The sequence below is a fragment of the Balaenoptera borealis genome (genome assembly GCF_965194805.1).
Source record: "Balaenoptera borealis genome assembly, chromosome: 6".
In the NCBI taxonomy this organism is placed as follows: domain Eukaryota; kingdom Metazoa; phylum Chordata; class Mammalia; order Artiodactyla; family Balaenopteridae; genus Balaenoptera; species Balaenoptera borealis.
This window is the reverse complement of record NC_138863.1, coordinates 19,342,564-19,356,708: the sequence shown is the minus strand read 5'-3', so window position 1 is coordinate 19,356,708 and position 14,145 is coordinate 19,342,564. Positions and strand designations below refer to the sequence as shown.

The window sequence follows — 14,145 nt, the reverse complement described above, 5'->3', positions numbered from 1 at the left end:
TTAATCTTCGAATCTCCCTTGTTATTTTAGCTGAAGAAAGTGACCTTGGAGCGGTTAGCTGACTTGTCCAAGACCACACAGGATGGTGCAGAGCAGGAACTCTGATCCTACGGGCTGGCTCCAGAGCCAAGCTCCCCACCACTCAGCCCTCCAGAGATTCAAAGGTCCTTCTCTTGGCCATCTGGGCCACCCTCCTGTGAGGTCCTGGGCCCATGACCTGCATCTCTGAGCCTCCTCAGTTTCCCCCGCTGTCCGATGAGTTTGGATCCAAAGGTCTTGGAGATCTTTTCCAGTTCTAATGCTCACTGATTTTATGAATCCAGCCAAACCCTTCCCCAGGCTTCAATTTTCCAAAAAGTAAAGTGATAGGGGAGGCCTGGGAGGAACAAACAGCCTCAGGAAAGATTTGGTGGCATCTGGGGCCAGCGTCACAGAGATGGTCAGCACGTTAGAGGGCTGCTCCCCCAAACCCCCCCCCCCATCCGTGACAGTGAAGCCCAGGAGGACAGAGACAGGGAGAGAGGCACCTTCTCAGGACCTTACGTGGGGAGGGCGGAGACAGAGGCCTCACTGAATCCACCCCCTGCCTCCAGAGCAAGATGACCTCATCCCCTCCCAGACGGGAAGAGTCGGTGGGCAGTGATGGGGCAGCAGCTGTGGCTGGCCCCCCAGAGTCCCAAATTCCAGCATCTCAGAACCTACCAACCTTGACAGTGTCTTCAATCTGTAAGTACGTGGGAACTGACCAGAGATGGGAAAGACCTGGTCCCACAGAACATGCCTTTGAGATTGTGTAGGAAAACCTGGCCCAGGCCTCCTGGGGCCCCTGCCCAGCCCTCACTGCCCCAACTTTGAGACAAAGTTGTCTCCAAATAGCCTTATCCTGCCTAACCCTCACACCCCCTGCAGACCAGGGGCCGCTCAGGGGCTTGGGCCAGCCCTGGTCAGGGGAGGGAAGTGACAGTAGTCCATGTCAGCCATCTAGGCTCTTCTAGAGGTGGATAGGGGGTCTGCTATAAAAGTGGAACCCTCGGGACTTCCCTGGCGGTCCAGTGGTTAAGACTCTGTGCTTCCAGTGCAGGGGGCATGGGTTCAATCCCTGGTCGGGGAACTAAGATCCCACATGCCATGCCGTGCAGCCAAAAAAATTTTTTAATTTAAAAATTAAAATAAGAAAATAAAAATAAAAATGGAACCCTCTTCCCAGGTCACAGAAGAGCAGAAGTGCCATCCTCCCCATCGCCTCCTTCCAACCCACACCTACTATCATCCTGCTTGACATCAGATAGTCGATAGTCCCTAGCTCCCCCCAACCTACCATATCCAGTCCCAGCTCTGCAGCATGACATTCGAGACCCTCTGTGATGCAGCCCTGCCCTTTGAGCCTTGCCATCACACCATTCAGGGCTCAGTTCAAAAGCCACACTCTCTATGGATCCTTCTCCAGCTATTTGGTAGGTACTGACCCCTCTGCTGAATACCCGAGGCTCTCGCTCAAATGCTAATGCTGTGACATACACTTGTTGGGTGCACTCCTGTATCTCCCAACAGTTGAGCAAAGATCTACTTGTCTTTTTCTTTCTCCTTTCCAACTTTGTCCAGGGCCTAGCACAACGTTGACACCTAGTAGATTCTCAATAAATGTGTAATGAATAAGTGAATAATGGAGAGATGGATGGATGATGAGTTAAAAATTGAATGAAAGGGCTCTTTTAAACGCTTAATTCTGCACAAGGCTCTACCAGGATAACTGTATGCAGACTTTTATCGTCAAAGTTATATTATCACAGACAGAAAACCTGAGTATGCTAAGACATGGGGACCATCAGACTGATACACAGATGTCCCAGGAGCATCCCACCCACCCCAGGGCTGCAGCAGATGCAGGGGGCTCTGAGAAACACCGTCCTCCAGCCGCTCTCATCCCCCGCTCCACCATCATTCCCTCTATCCCAGCCTTCCTGCTCCAACACCTGGGTACAGAACCATGAATTCAGCAAGTCTCTAAAAACCACACAGAGAGGAAGTCAAGGAACTAGAGGCTTTCAAAGAAGAGCGGTCTTTCCCTTTATTTCCAAGAGCTGTCCCACAGCTGATCACACACACACACACACACACACACACACACACACACACACACAGCCAGAACTGCTTCCCGAAGAAGCCTGCTCAGCCCTTCTGTCCCCTCCCAGCTCCTCCTCCTCCAGGCTGATGAAGACTCAGGATTCCCAGGGTTTCCCATCTCCCATCCCCCAACCCTCCTTCCCCTCTCCCTGAGCCAGTCCATGCCCCTTTCCCTCCTCCCTCCCTTCCTCCCTCCCATCCCCAAGCACAGCACTGCACATCTGGTTCCAGTTGTGGTTGGTCCATTCAGGGGCAGGCCTTGGGGGGGTTCTCATAAAACTGAATAATACCAGTGTTGGAGCCCAGTGCAGCTGGGGGAAGGGAGGGCAGGAGGCCGAATGGGGCGGGAGGGAGAGAAGCGGCAGCTGGGAGGCAAGGAGATGCAGAACACAGAAAGGAGCCAGGCAGTGCCTGGCATCTAACAGGCGTTCAATGGATGCTTGTTAATGGCAGATAGACGCTAGAGACACGGAGGGCAGAAAAGCCAGGAGGAGAGAGTGGGACAAAGAGCGGGTCAGAAGCAGGGACCCAGAGGGAGGAAGGAGAGGGAGCTGGGGGTGGCGGGCCGCCCATGGAGCCACAGAGAGCCCACCGAGAAGAGAGGGAAAATGAACCAGGTGCTGAGTTAGGCATTGCCATGGAGAGAGTAGGGGACGCGACAGAAAGGGGGACAGAGGGACACAGAGAGACAGAGAAAAAATGGCCAAGAGAAAGTCAGAAGAAAGAAAGGTCAAGGCCCAAGAGCACTGAATGCCGTCTTCCCGGGCCTCTCAGCCCCACATCGGGCTGTGAGGGAGAGGCGTGTCAACCCAGAGCTGAACTCATTGGCTCCTTCATTTCATTTTCATCCCTATTTAAACGCCCACCCTGCACCAAACCTTTTCCATGTGCTTTTCCATGCAGACCTCCATTAAAACCTGGAAAGTGACTATGATTCTTATCCCAGTCTTAGAGATGGGCTCAGAGCAGTTAAGCGATCACCCAACGTCACAGAGCAGCTGATGAAGGAGGAGGAATTTGGATCCAGGTCTTCCAACTCAAGGCTCTGTCACCATATGGCACAACTGGGCATTCCGGGTCCCAGCACTCCCCCTGGAGGGCACCACGTCCCTTGACCCCCACGTTCACTGGGCCAGATTCCCAGGCTCTTACAGTACTAAGGGGAAGCTCCTCAGAGCTGGGCTGAGTTGACCACAAACACCCAGCAGGGAGGGATTGGCTTCTTAAATCTTCCTAGGGTGGAGGCAGGGGAGTGGCCTCCAGGGACAGTTGCTGGAACCACCCCCTCCAGAGCCCTTGGCCCCAGCTCTCTTCCTCTCCCTCCACCACAGAGAAGACAGGGCCACATGCCCAGACCCCAAGGGGAGAGGCCCTGGCCCTCAGAATCCTGCTGGACCCGACACACAGCTGGCTGGGAGCCAGGCCCTGGGGGTCGCCCTAGGCAATTGGTCAAAGTCTGTGCATTTGGGTTGCACCCTCCCCCTTCTGACCACACCACCCCCCTGCAGCTGGGGATGAGTTTGGGCTGTCCTCCAGGGTGCTTTCATCTCTGGGCCACCCCTGGGACCCCCTGGTTAGGGCACCCTCCAGAGCTGACTCCAGAAGCCAAACCCCACCCTGCTGCCCCACAGAGCCCCTCTCCCTCCCTTCCTTCCTGAGGCTGGGCTTCACAGCCCAGGTCAATGGTCGTTTCCTTTTCTATTTGTCATCCTTAACACTCAGGCCAGACTGAGGCAGGGGCAGGGCCCCCCCACCGCCCCCCGCTGCAGTCCCCTATTTGCATCTCATTTGCATGCATTCCCAGCACCTCTCAAAGTGCAGCAATGCCTCAGGCCCTTTGCCACACACTCCCCCTGGGAGGGAGAAGCACGAGGCCTTCCACATTCAGGCGTCCTACTCTCAGATTTGCACCACAGTCTGAGGGTGGAGGATCAGAGGGCAGGGGAAGCATGGGGAAAACAGTCTGCCAACAGTGTGTCCCCAAGACACATGATGACAGCCCCTCCCTCCCCGGAGCCAGCCTCAGTTTCCAGCCAGGAGAGGCAGTGGGACCCAGCCCCAGGAGCCTCCAGCTGGGAGTCAGGGCCTCGGGTTCCAGCCCTGCTCAGCCCGGCTTTGCCTTGGGGACCAAAGGTCACTCTCGGCCCCTCTTGGCTTTCATCTCCTCATCCGATAACCTCTCAGGTCCCTTGGAAGATTCCTGGAACACGTTTCCAGGCAGAGGTTGATCCTTGGCAGAAAGTCGCTGCTGGTGTCAGTTGACTGCACACAAATCCCTATCTCCCCCGAGAAGTGCCATTTTAAAGCAGGAAGGACCCTGAGATTTAGGTGCCTCCAGGACAGGATTCCTCTTAGGCCTCCCCCAGCGATGATCACTGGCTCAGCCTGGATCCTTTCGGAGAGCCCACATCCCTCCCTCACACAGCCACATCCACCACCCTAACCCCATTATTATACGGTTCCTGGACTGGACGGTTGGGGAATCCCCAAACCTAGATTATCTGGATTTCAGGAAGGTGTTGGCAGGATCCATGATGAAATGCTTAGAGAAAAGATAGAAAGTCGAGTGGATTCCTAGCCAGCAAGCCAAGGGGTGTTGATTAATAGATCAATGTCAACTTCCTGACTTGCCAAAGGGCTCTGTCCTCTGCCCTGGCTTGTCCGACATACTTATCAGTAACTAGGTGAGGACTCAGAATGGAGACTCACCAAGCACGCGTAGAAAACAAAAAGCAGAAAGAAGAACTAAGGTATGGAACTGAATTGAAGCGCAAAACTGACTTTATAAAAAGGCCAAAATTAGCAAGGAAACATTTCTCTTGGAGTAAAGTCCTAAACTAAGATTCAAGAGTCATTTTTTAAAAAACTGAATTAATTAATCATGTAGGGAAAGGTCTAAGATTTAGTGAAAACAAATTCAGTTCAGCCGGCAATAGGATATGGCTGACCCCAAAAGGTACGTGCACTTTTGGTTGTGTGAATAGAGGTACAGAATCCAGATCAAAGAAGGTGAAAGTTCCACTCTACTCCACGCTGCTCAGACACCATCAGAAATGTCAAGCTCTCTTCTATACGCTATAAACCAAAGAGCATCCAGAGGAGGACAACAGTACACACTCAATAAATATTTGTTGAATAAAAGCACGAGAAAGATTGGGCCCAATTTTTATTTCAGATGATAAAGGAAAGATACAACATTCATCATCAAATATTTGAAAAACTGTCTTGGGAAGGTAAGCCAGGGCAAATTCCACTGCCCATGTACACCTCCCTTGTCTTTCTGCCCCTGCATCTGTGAATTCCTCGAGACTGGGACCATTTCCCATTCATCCCTGAATGTCCAAGAGGCAGAAACAGCCAGGGGCTGAGCAGCTGCTAAGGACAGGACAGCATCCTGACAAAGCCAGGCCTGTGGGGACTGATCAGCAGAGAGCGTGCTGGCCCCAGCATGAGAGCTGACTTCTAAGACAAGCCAGCTGCCAGGCTGGAAGAGGCAAGGAGGCGGGCTGGTGGCTGAACTTTCGGTTTGCACCTGCTGTCCCAGGCTGGCTCATGCACTGATCAACTGGCCTCCTACCCCCTAAAACTGCCTCCTTGACACTGCCCAGTAGCCCTGTGGGGACTGGTCCTAGCCGGCCACCCCTGCCCAAAGTCTGGAGCTGCCCAGTAGCTGAGGGCCTGCCAAACCTTGGGTTCCTCTCCCTCCTCTCTCTTATCACCAGCATGGCCTTTGTCCACCTCCTCACCCTTCTGTGCCTCTACTTCCCTTCCCTGCACCCCCTCAAGTTGCCCCTCATCTCGCCATTCCTTCTTCCTAACATCTAACCTCACCCCTCCAGTGTTCCTCTTATGACTGTCTCTCCTTGCCCTAGGCCCCATGGTAATGAGCTGCTGAAAATCTCAACCCTTGTCCTACTCTCACGCTCTCCCCATATTTTTTTAATTACGCAGTACTTTCAGTGTTGGACAGGGCTGGAGACTTCCTTCCTGAGGACTTAGGTTCTTATAGATAATAATAGAGAATAATAGTCATTCTGCTCCACCTTGCAATGAGGTGCTGTCCCTCCCAGGGGGTGAGAATCAGAGAAACCTGGCCCCCTCCTGCCCAGGCTGAGGAGTGGAGGGGAGAGAGTCCAGGCTTTGGAGTTGTACAAACCAAGTCTGAAGCCTGGCCACCCACTGACTGGCTGTGTGACCTCAGGCAAATCACTTAACCACTTTGGGCGCTGAGTGCAGAGTCTGGCCTGAGCAGCCCCCTGTATGGGTATGCTCCCCCCGCATCCTACTCCTTCAAGGAAGCCTACTCCCACGTCAGCCATCGATGTGGCATCGAGGAAGCCACACCACAGCTCTTTGGTCCTGTTTAATAAATGCTCAAATTTACTGAGTGCTTTCCATGTTCTTAGAGCTTCGTGGGTATTAACTCATTTTAATCCTCTTAACAACCCTATGGGTATTGACCATTATTAATCCCATTTTACAGATGAGAAAACTGAAGTTCACAGACATCGGCTCTGACTGAGACTACTCTTCCAGCTGAAGCAGCAGCGAGTCAGCAGGGACCTCAGGGCCTTGAGAGTCAGGGCTCCCCCTGTGCCAGGCGTGCCCCCAGTCTCTGCCTGCACACCCCAGGCCCCGAGTCCCTCCCACACCCAAGGCAGCTCCCACCACTGAGAGGCAGCCTGCTTTCCCGAGGCTCCTGGTTCCACTTCAGAGAACAAACCTTTTCAAAGCTTTATTCAAAAATCTTACACACACACACACACACACACACACACAGTCGCTCACAACCTCCCAGAATAGTCAATTCCCAGGCTGGACGTTCCCAGCTCTTTCACAGTTTCTGGATCTTTCCACTTTCTAGGTGCTCAGGTGTTTCCCTGGTTCTGAACCTTTTCCAGTTGGCCTTCATTCATTTGTTCATTTATTCATTCACCCATTCAGCCAGCAAATGTTTTGTGAGCGCCGCAGTGGGTCAAGCTGCAGGTGGAGAGCCTGCCCTCAAGGTCTGGAGGAGGACAGACATCGAACAAACAGAAGCACAGACACATACACACATAGTGACAAGAAGAGGAAGAGCAGAATGCCAGCAGGAGGCACCACTTCCCTCCCAACAGCTAGTGTGCCCTTCACACATGCCAGGCCCTGTCCATGCACAAGCTCATTCACTCCACACCATAGCCCTGGGAGTAGGTGTTATTCTATCCGACTTTGTACAGCCGAGGAAGCTCAGACATGAGAGGTGAAGTCACCTGCCCAAAGTCAATAATAGTAAGATGGCAAAGAAACAGTGGTGGTGGGAGGGAAGCCCAGTTTGTACTCCTAGCCGCTATGCCATCTTATCTCTAGAGGCTCAGAGAAGGTTCCTTGAGATCAGTTCCCAAACTAATGACCCCACACACACATGCCAGCAGCAGCCTGACCATGTAGAAGGCAGTGGGCCCACCCTGGCGTGACCCAGACCCCATACTGTGCTCCTATCTGTGTACCCTACTACAGCACTGGCTTCACCAAGATGGCAGTCACCCTAACTCCAGACCCTCTGCTTTTCTCCCACTTGATGTCACCTTCACACCTTTGACCTTTACCCTGGTTGGCGTCAAGATGGCTGGAGGGACTGTCCAAAAGGATGTGAACGGGTCCAGTGGCCAGCCCCTCTTGCAAGAGACATGGCTGCTGGTCTCACCAGTGGAATCAGGGAGGAGCAGGAAGCACTCCCAAGTCTGGGTAACAATCACCCCAGCCTCTCCCCAAGGCCACCCAATCAGGGCTCACAAAATATTGGTGAGAATTTAGTGCTGACCAGCCCAGTCCTCTCCTTGCAGTGATGTGGGAACTGAAGCCCAGGGAGGACAAGTAGGGAGTCCCAATGTCACCACAAGGAGGAACTCAATGGAATCGAACAGAGGACCAGATGTCCAGCTCCCAGCCCAGCCCCCAGGAGAGCCGGCACTGGCCTCAGCCACATGCGGATGGAAGCAGGAGCCTGTCCACTTAACCATGAGGAGGGAAAGAGCGGCTCGGGCCCCTGGGTTGGTGAGGGAGCCACAGGGCCCAGATAAAGCATGCTTGGGCTCCAGGCGCAGCACGGCCCCGCTCCCCACAAGATGACCAGAGCAGAGGCTGAGGTGGGAAGGATAAGCCGGGCGAGGCGCAACAGCTGGAAGCCTTCCCTCTGGGTCCTTCTCCCCGGGGACCCCACGGGTGACTGTTTTCCTAGGAACATTGTGTTCAGGCTGTGAGTCTTGGCTCAAGCACCCTTCCCTGGCAGATCTCCAGCTGCCTGTTTAATAATGTACAGCCAATCGGCCATTAACGGCAGATTCAAAAAAAAAAAAAAAAATTTGGTGGTTGTTTTTGTTGTTGTTCCTTTTTTTTCTTCTTCCGGTAGCGGGTGGTGGTTGTGAAAAACAATTCTCTGGCTGGCGTCCAAGGCAATCACAGCCTGCCCACACTCAGGGATCCTGGCAGATCCCACCTGCCTCTGCCCAGCCCCGCCCCACCATGCCAAGGCGCCACAGTGCCCACTCCCACCTCCACACTCCTGGCAACACCCTGGGCCTGCTACCCCAGGGGGCAGCCGTCCTGGCACCTGGGAGTTCCAGGGAGGCCTAGCAGGGCCGAGGGACAGGATGTGGATGTGCCAGTAGGGGCAGAGGGAAGGCAGGTGGGGGCCCAGCGCTTCCTAGGAATTCCACTCCCATCTGGCCGGAATTGGGGGTAGAAGGTGCGACCAGGGTAGCCCAACCAGGTGCGAGCACCACAGTCCAGAGCCAGATGGCCAGCTCTCCTGGGCAGGACTGGGCCAGGGAGCAAGGATCCTGGGGCCTGGTCCCGCTGGGGCCCATTCCTCTCCATCTGAGAGTCAGGATTTGCAGCAGGATCTGGAGAGCTCAAAAGCAAAGACTCATTGGAGGGTAGTCAAGACAGGGAATGGAAACCTCAGTTCCATAAGAAACTGTGTGGTGAACAGATGCATCCTGGGCTGCCTGCAGCAGCTGGCCTGGGTGAGAAAGCTTGCCAGACTCTCCGTACCTCTCCTTCCTGGCAAGGCACTGCCAACCCAGAAATCTGAGCGAGGCAGAAAGAGCCTTGGTAGCTTTTGTGGGCAGAAAGTGCTGCCAGGAGCCAAAGGGCTGCATCTTTATGGCTCTACCCATCTTCCTGGTGACCCTGGACCATTCTTGTGCCCTCTCTAGGACTCCATCTCATTGCCCTGCCATGAGGGGGATGAGCCGGATATCGCCCATTCTGCCTGGAGGTCCCGGCCAGAGAGGAACTGTCAAGCCAGATGCAGGGCAGACAGAGGGGTCCATAGTCATGATGATGATGGTGATAGATTATCATTTATCAAACTCTGTATGTGTGTCAGGCACTGTTTTTTCACTCTCCCTATAACTCTACTAGGCAGGTTACTATTATTATCACCATCATACAGATGAGGAAACTGAGGCTTGGAGAGGTTAAGTCACTTGCCCAAGGTCACAAGGCTAGTGAATGATGGATTCAGGCTGGCTGGCCTCAGGCTCTTTACCATGCTGCCTTGAAGAGTCCAGTCAAGGGGAGTGTCCCAGACCCCAAGTGCCAAGAGCCCCAGCAGCCCCTCCTGCCTGCCCTGCGCATCTGCCTGCTGTCCCCCGCCCCCATCCAGCTTCCCAGCCTCTCACTACGCCCTGGCAGGGTAGGGTCATCAGCCTCCCCTCTGTCCTTTACTTTCCTCCTGCTCCCAGGCCTCCTCAGGGCTTCCTGCTTCCCCCAGGTAGGGGCACACACAGACACACACAATCATGCACACTCACACGTACTCATACACACACACACACACTCATGCACGCATGCCTGCACAGGTATCTACGCACTACACACAAGCATGTGCACTTAAACCCATGTGCACACACACATCTGCACACACAGGTGTGAAAACACAGTACAGATACACAGGCACACTTGCACCCACACAGGCACGTGCCCCACACACGTACACATGGATACACACACACACAGGCACACACATGAGCTCCAGCCACGGGAGGTTCGGTGCAGACACCCGAGGGCTGTCTGGGCAGGCAGAGCCGGACAGGTGTCTGCCACGACGCTGGGGTGATTATTCCAAAGGCGAGAAGGCTGCCGGCTAATAATACCACAGCGCATTCCTGGCCAGAGATAAGCAGCCCCAAGCATCCTCGGCACGTTCGGCCTCGGTGTCTCACCCCTGTGGATTCCACCCACCCACAGCGCCCTCCTGGAGGTGCCCCAGGAGCTGGCGCCACCGGCACAGACGCCCTGGCCAGGGGCCTGGCGCTCTCCGCTCTCCAGGGACCCCGCAGAGACAGCCGCCCACACAGGCAAGACAGGAGGTCTGTGTTCACCCTGAGAAGTGGACTAAACTACAGGCTGTCCTCGCTGCATTCCAGCCCCTCCACGCCGGACAAACGCTCCCCACGCCACCTCCAGTACGGAGCATACTCCAGCCGGGCAGAGCCTGGGCAACGGGCAAGATACTGGAGACCCCCACCACCACCGCCACTGCTAAGGGGCGTTTGGGCGCCTCATCTCACCCCACCCTCTCCACAACTCGATGACATCACCGATACTGTCGTTATTTTGCAGGTTCCCTGAGATCCCACAGCTGGAAAGGAAGAGACCCAGAATTTGAACCCAGGTCTTCCATCTCCTAAACCAGGGCTCTTTCCAGGACCTCAAACAACCCTCTGTCCTGGATGACTCTTAAGTCACATAATTTCAGTGCCACTGGGTAGATCAGGGGCATCTCAGGGATCGTTCTTCTCAGGGAAAAACGTCGTATTCAGTACAGGCTCGGGAATGGGGGATTCTCAGTAACACACACATGAGGGCAACACCTCCACAAAGATGTCAGGTGTTAGGGGGTGTTCTGGGGCATCTGTAGCTGCCTTGGGGCAGGAGGGGTGTTGCTGGGACAGAGGACAGGAGGACATGAGCCCTCCAAACCCCCAAGCCACAGAGTGCTTTGGAAGAAACTTGGGAGATAAATGGACCCCCCATGCATGGAGTCAAGAGGGAAGAGTCTTTGGCTTTTACAGCTGTGGGTCAGGACAAAGGGTTGGGGAGTCAGGACAAAGGGCTGGGACTTGGGGAACAAGGCAGGACCCTGAGGATGACATGTACCTACAGAGTCCTGAGGGGCACAGCAGGAGGGAGAGAGTGACATGGACACGAAGAGAAAAGTCAGACAGGAAAGAGACAGTACAAAGATACAAAGACGTGGAGGTGGAACCTGAGATACCCGAAGGAAAGAGGCAGCAGAGGGAGAATACGAGATGCGCTCATACACAGGGGTGAGGAGCTGGAAAGTTCTGTTGGGCCTCGATGATGCCAGGAAGCCCTCACTTCAGTCTCTTTCTCACCTGTAGCCCAACACATGTTCGAGGGCTGCAGTTCTAAAGCCTGGGTGCACACAGGTGCACATACGCTCACAAGCACATGCATGCACCACACACACACACCCCTAAACCTCAAGTGTCCCTCTTGGCCACTCGCTGAAGTGAAGCACTGTGCTGAGCATTTCTCAGGTGAGAACACTGAGACCCAGGGAAGGGCTGAGGCTTCCCCACCAGGATCTCGAGGAGAAATCTGGGAAGAGGACCCAAGTCCCCCCATCCCCTCAACTTCTCAGGAGGCAAAGGACTGAGCCGTGAGACCTCGGAAGCAAAGGCAGGAGAGGAAGGACACAGGCCCCGGGGACTCTGGGGCATGACTTTCCCAGCCCCAGGGAGATGGGATCAGAGGAGCAGAGCAGCATCCCAAGCTTGAGACCAGGCTCAGAGAGGGCAGGACCTTGGCTGCCAATGAAAGCAAGAGGGCAGGGGCCCCAGGGGTGGGGCCACAATGGGGAACAGGGCTGAAAGCGGGGGTGTGTTCCCACGAGGCCCTGGCCAGCCCCAGGCCAGCCGCCTGGTAAGGCTTCCCAGAGCCGCGTGACCCCCAAGGCCACCCCCTTCGGCACTACCCGCTGGCCCCGGCTCCGAGCAAGCCAAGCAGACTTACATGGACGTCGCAGGGACACGGTATTCATCAGATGAGGCGTCGAGGGAGGTGGGCCCGTGGGCTTCCCCCCTCCCCTGCCCAACTTCACCCGAGAGGCCCCGGCTTCCTCTCCCTCCAGAGCCCCCTCCTTCCTGGGCACAAGGCAGCAGGCCAGCCAGGCCAAGGCCAGGGAAGGGAAGCTGGGAATGGGAAGGATATTGGGCTCCTGATTTCACATCCAGCTGGACAGAGACCCCACTTGGGAGCCCGCAGGGAAATCTGTGCTGGAGAAAAGGATGGATGGATGGAAGAGGAAACAGAGAGAAACTACGGAATAAGGACCCATCAGAAAAAGTGATCATGTATCATCAGTTGACTGGTGAAGAGACAGAGGCCATGATACATGTAGACACATGATTATTATTGAAATAGAAAGAGAGACTACAGCACAGTTTCCAAGTCCATCTGCCTGCTTCAAACCAACCAACCGAAACAAGACATTTTTGAGATAATCAGGGAAAATTGAACACAGACTAGGTATTAGCTGCTCTTAAGAAAATGTTATTAATTATGTTGACTGCGATAATGGTATTATGGTAATGTTAAAATTAAAAGTCCTTATCTGTTAATGATACGCACTGAAGTATTTACAGTGAAATGATATAATGTCTGGGATTTGCTTTAAAAAAACTTCCAGCAAAAAAAAAAAAAAAAGAAAGAAAAAGAAAAGAAAGTGAAGGGGGACAGATGAATCAAAAACAGCAAGAAACTGACAATTTTTGAAGCAGGAGTATGAATACAAAGGAATTCATTATATTATTCTTCCTAAGAAGAAGAATAATACACGTTTCAAATCTCCTGTAATAAAGAATTGACCAAAGGAAAAAATATATATATACGTTCATCTGATCCATGTTTCCTAAAGTGTGGTATTCAAGATGACTTTCCTTGGAAACATGGCTCAACAACTTTATTTTAATTTTTTTTGTATTTAGCAAGAAATTAAAAACATAGATTAAGCCCATAAATTCTATCACTTAGAATGAGTAAAAGGTTAAAAAGGCAAATCACTTTTTTAAAAATGAAGTAACAGTGCAGAATGGTGATGACTGATATGGTAAAATGGGAAAGGAGGACAAGCCTGACGGCAGGTTGGGAAACCAACAAGCTCACCCACACTCCCCGCTGCATGGGAAGCCGATAACTGTCCCACAGTGGGAGTCTTTCACCCTCTGCCCAAGCCCTCGTCTGCACCCTCGTCTGCAGGGACGCAGCTACACCGGAGACGTCAGCCACAGAGGATGGATCAGGCTGCTGGTGGTGGACGGTGCTGATGTAGCTGGTGATAGACAGTGGACTGCTGCTGTTTATCAAGGACAGCTCAGACCTGGCTCTGTATTTCCAGAATCTCCAATCCCCAGACTGTCCTTGGATGTTGACAATATCTTGCCCATTTACAGATGGGGGAACTGTGACTCAGAGAGAATAGGTGACCTTCTCAAGGCCCCAAGGCCAGGGGGTGACAAAGGCTGTATTTGAACCCACATCTCGCTGACACCCAAGGCTGCTAGCTGAACCTTGAAGGTAGGCAGGTAACCAGCCCAGCAGGAGCCTGAGGCCCAGCCAAGAGCTAAAGCAATGAAAGAGGTGGAAAGGAAGACAAGAACCATATGATCATGGGAGGAAAAAGAAGGAGAGGAAGGCGGGGAGGGTCTGGGCTGCACAATAGGTTTGGGGTGCCTAGACACTTATTACACAGAAGTAGCAGAAAGGGAAAGAGTGCAGCAAGTTGAATGGAGGTTAGACCACTAGGGGAACTGGATGGTAGAAATGGAAGACTGTGAGCCTTGGTCAACATTTTAAAACATCACACTTCTGAGCTTCAGAATTATTCCAACTCAGTAAGGGGAGGTAGGTTATCCCACGCCTCCTGGAACTTCTAGTTGGTAGCCGAAATGTGTTTGATTAACAGAACTGGGGAAATGAGTATAATTTCTCAAATTGTGAGGTTCACGG

General features: G+C 53.4%; 1 protein-coding gene and 1 long non-coding RNA gene across 10 annotated transcripts in view; one reads left to right on the top strand and one right to left on the bottom strand.

The window, feature by feature from the left end:
- The window catches only part of TNS1 (tensin 1), a 229,994-nt gene that overhangs the window by 139,025 nt on the left and 76,824 nt on the right, over positions 1-14,145 (bottom strand). The window lies entirely within an intron of this gene.
- Positions 1-14,145, top strand: part of LOC309631385 — a 657,985-nt gene that overhangs the window by 620,137 nt on the left and 23,703 nt on the right. The window lies entirely within an intron of this gene.